Source organism: Rhineura floridana, chromosome 22 (genome assembly GCF_030035675.1).
Source record: "Rhineura floridana isolate rRhiFlo1 chromosome 22, rRhiFlo1.hap2, whole genome shotgun sequence".
Classification (NCBI taxonomy): domain Eukaryota; kingdom Metazoa; phylum Chordata; class Lepidosauria; order Squamata; family Rhineuridae; genus Rhineura; species Rhineura floridana.
The window spans coordinates 15,758,292-15,762,639 of record NC_084501.1 but is presented as its reverse complement, the minus strand read 5'-3'; the positions used below and the strand labels follow the sequence as shown (position 1 = coordinate 15,762,639).

The window sequence follows — 4,348 nt, the reverse complement described above, 5'->3', positions numbered from 1 at the left end:
CAGTGAGCTTCATCTGTGAAGGTTACTTTTTTTAGTAGAACCTGCAGATTAAGAATGGAAGGATCTGTTAATTTTACTTAAAAATTAAAAAAAAAATTACTTAAATTTGGTTCTGGTATTTTGAAACAGAGGAGAATCTTGAGGGTCACACAGGAAGGCCTTGAGGACTGCAATTGTACACCCGCATCTAAGGTCGTCCACGCTGGCTACATACAATTCTCTAACAGGAGCATTGAGGCTATATATACATATATTGTATATTGATATATATCAAACTATCTATATGGCTAAAACCTTTAAAATAGACTAGGGACACCCAAATCCATTCCCCTTGTTTTCTCTACCTCACTGGGATGCTGTGAAGACAAAATTAGGGAACATGTACACCATCATGATATTATTAGAGATATAAATCATCCTAAAACCAAGGGAGACACCTCGGAGGGAGGCACCAAGAGTTTGAACCTGGTTGCATCTGTACTGTCTCTAAGGGCATGATTTGAAATAGCCACAAGTCACCTTTCCTTGAATGTGGAAAACTCACAGATCTTTGGTAAGAACATAAGACGAACCTGCTGAATTAGACCCATGGCCCACAGTAGCTAGCCAGATGCCTTTTAGAAGAACGCAAGTGGTGAGCGTTGCTGTAACTCCACCTCCTGAGGTTTCAGCAACTGCTATTCAGAAGCATACTGCCTCCAACACTGAAGGGACAACACAGCCATCAGAATTAGTAGCCACTGATATCTTTATCCTTCATAAATTTGTTTAAATTATTAGAGAGATAAATCATCCTAAAACCAAGGGAGGCACCTCGGAGGGAGGCACCAAGAGTTTGAACCTGGTTGCATCTGTACTGTCTCTAAGGGCATGATTTGAAATAGCCACAAGTCACCTTTCCTTGAATGTGGAAAACTCACAGATCTTTGGTAAGAACGTAAGATGAACCTGCTGAATTAGACCCATGGCCCACAGTAGCTAGCCAGATGCCTCTTAGAAGCTGCAACTCCACCTCCTGAGGTTTCAGCAACTGCTATTCAGAAGCATACTGCCTCCAACACCGAAGGGACAACACAGCCATCAGAATTAGTAGCCACTGATATCTTTATCCTCCATGAATTAGTCTAATCCTTTTTTGAATAAGAATGTAAGAAGCTGCCTTGTACCGAGTCAAACCACTGGTCCATCTAGCTCAGTATGGTTGACTGTGATGGGCAGCTGCTCTCCAGGATTTCAGTATGGAGACATTCACTTGCGTATTGAACATTGCCAGGGTTTGAACATGGGACCTTCTGTATGCAAAGCAAATGCTCTGCCAGTGAGCTATGGCCTTTTCCCCCAAGGAAAGCAATACAAGACCCACAGAATGAACCAACAATACAAGGCACGGCTATGATTCCAGAATTTAATTGGGAGAGTTAATACAGAACTAGGAAGAGACAATCACATCCTGAACACTGAAGGGAAAATAGGAGCACCATAAATGCCACGAAAAAGCCAAGACTCCTTCACTGGGATTTTCAGGTAGGGTGGAAGAGAAGAATCTTCAATTTCATGAAGGAGGCAGGAAGAAGTGGCATCTAAGTCAGCAATATCAGCACAATAAATATGTGTGTGTGTGTTGACATTAATCTCAATATTCCGGGTGTTGAGGTGGCAACCAGCATGAAGGATTTTGTTTCCGGGTACTGGACTAGCATACTGTTATTTGCATCCAGATCCTCATTAGCAATTTCTAATGTGTTCAGCGCTTGTACTGCTGGGAAGAGGAGCATGAGTGGGAACAGTAGGTGACCCTGCGGCAGCAGCAGGGGGAGCAGCCACAGCGGGAACAGCAGGTGGTCCTGCGGCAGCAGCAGGGGGAGCAGCCACAGCGGGAACAGCAGGTGGTCCTGCGGCAGCAGCAGGGGGAGCAGCCACAGCGGGAACAGCAGGCCCTCCTGTGGCAGCAGCAGGGCGAGCAGCCACACCGGGAGCAGCGGTGGCTTCCACAACAGGACATTTTGATGTAGTGAAGCTGAAGGAAGCAAATCATTAGTTATTGTAATTGAACCACACAATATTCACATCCATGCATTGTTCAAAATGCTCCACAACACCATACCAAATTGCATGAAAATGTATATGTCAGGGTAAAATGTGTTCTGAAATGGGCAGATCGGGATAAAATAGATACTTAAACATATTTTGTGATGAGATTAATATTTAAATACATCTTAGTAATTTTTTTAAAGCGAGCCTTGCACCCCCAGTGCAGGAAGCTATTTGTAGGCCTGAGTGTGGCCTCAGCTCTCTAGACATCTGGATTTCTCAGGACCAGCCATAATCCAGGGTGCCCCCATGAGAGCTCCAGAACGGGGTGGGGGAAAATCACCAATTGCTGCGTGAATGTGGAGAACTGAATTTGAGAATGGAAAAAAGAGAAACTGAGACAACCAAAATTCCATTCCAATTCCTAACCATTGGTCATGCTGGTTTCTTGTGTCGTTGTAGTCTTTGCAGACAGTCATTCCTCAAACTGAGATGCTGGATTAGATAAACTTTTGGTCTGATCCCACAGGAGACCTTTTATGTTCTATATAAAGCAGCAATGGGGAGCCTGTGGCCTTATACATTTTGCAAGATTACAACTCTCATCATCATCCCTGACCACACAGCATGTTGGCTGAGGCTGATGGGAAGTGGCACTGAGCAACATCCGGAGAGCCACAGGTTCCCCATGTCAGCCCTGAGTGCCAATTAGACATATCTGGTATTGTTGTTATGTGCTTTCAAGTCAACTACGACCTATGGAGACCCTATTAATCAGAGATCTCCAACAGCATCTGTCGTGAACCAACCTGTTCAGATCTTGTAAATTCATGTCTGTGGCTTCCTTTATAGGATCAATCCATCTCTTGTTTGGCCTTCCTCTTTTTCTATTCCCTTCTAGGATGCACACCTTAATGTGGTGAGGGGGTTTGAGAGTGTTGAAGAAGCTGAGAGCAATGCTGTCAGGAGCCTAGACCAAGAGGCTAGACTCCTAGCAGGGACACCCAAGGCGGAATGGTCAAAGCTGAGACACCAGACTAAGATGCATCCAAACTCAGAGGAAGGCAATGGTAAGCCATCTCTGAATACCTCTTATCACAAAAACCCTATGAACAGAATATCCAAATCTGGTGTTAGGAAAACATAAAGAAAAAATATTTGAGTATTCTCGTAACATCGGAAGAACATTTGGGGAGGGATTTGGTTGTAAATCCAGTGTGGTATAGTGGTTAAGGTGTTGGACTATGACCTGGGAGACCAGGGTTTGAATCCCCACATAGCCATGAAGCTCACTGGGTGACCTTGGGCCAGTCAGTGCCTCTCAGCCTCATGAAAACCCTATTTAGAGGGTTGCCATAAGTCAGAATCGACTTGAAGGCAGTACATTTACATTTTACATTTTGGTTGTAAATATAAGGGCTGCAAATTCCTTGGATGCCCGTGCTTAAATCAGCCCATTATTCAGAACCGTGAGGACTGGGATCTTACTTTCTATTTAGTGCTATGTCCATATCTCAGAGGTATAGCAGCTACTTTGCATTGGGGAGGTCACAGGTACAATCCCTGTTAGAGCTGGGAGAGACCCCTGAGTCTATGATCCTGGACAGCTGCTGCGAGAGAGTGTCAACAATACTGAGGCAGACACCAAGTGGTCTGAATCAGTTCAAGGCAGCTTTGTATGTTCCTAAAAGGAGTAAAACACTATCAAGCCATAAAAAAGGAGAACCTGACGGATCTCGTTCTGCAAGTAGTTCCAGTATTTCCAACCACTTACTGCAGTGGCAGGACTGGGTTTCTGGAAGAGCTAAATTCCCATTTCCCAGCAGTTCCATGTAACTTACCTTGTGCAGCAGTCAGAACTTGTAAGCACGATGGAGATGCAAGTCAGTGAGTGAAGAGTTCAGAGAGACAGGGCCTTTTTATAGAGCTCCAAGCACCCTCCCCTGGGAAATGAGGAACCACAAATGAACAGACGTATTCTTCATTGCCTGCCAAAGCACATGTCTATGTGCTGCCCCATCCATCTCTCCATCCCATGTCTCTTGCCTTTATTCACACTGGGAGGGAATTTCCTAAGGTATGTAATTAGTGGCATTTGATGCTCATCAGACTGTGATTGTGACACCACACACATATCCCACATGGCACTTGGAAAGGATGGTTTTATGAATATGAACATCACAGAGAATGGAGCTGACCTTCTCACTGGGATCCATGTGGCTGAATATCAGCATAGTTGCTCAACATCACATGATTCCTTTTCAGTTGGTTGTTCCATCTCAGATAGCGGTCATTCCTTTTAATCTAGTGCTTGTAA

At 44.5% G+C, this 4,348-nt stretch overlaps 1 long non-coding RNA gene across 1 annotated transcript; it reads right to left on the bottom strand.

Moving 5' to 3' along the window:
- Window positions 1-1,391: 1,391 nt before the first annotated feature.
- Window positions 1,392-4,042, bottom strand: LOC133374752 (uncharacterized). Its single transcript, XR_009759966.1, has 2 exons — window positions 3,873-4,042; window positions 1,392-2,017 (listed from the first exon to the last, which is right to left on the bottom strand). It is a non-coding gene; the product is annotated as an uncharacterized LOC133374752 (long non-coding RNA).
- Window positions 4,043-4,348: the final 306 nt, after the last annotated feature.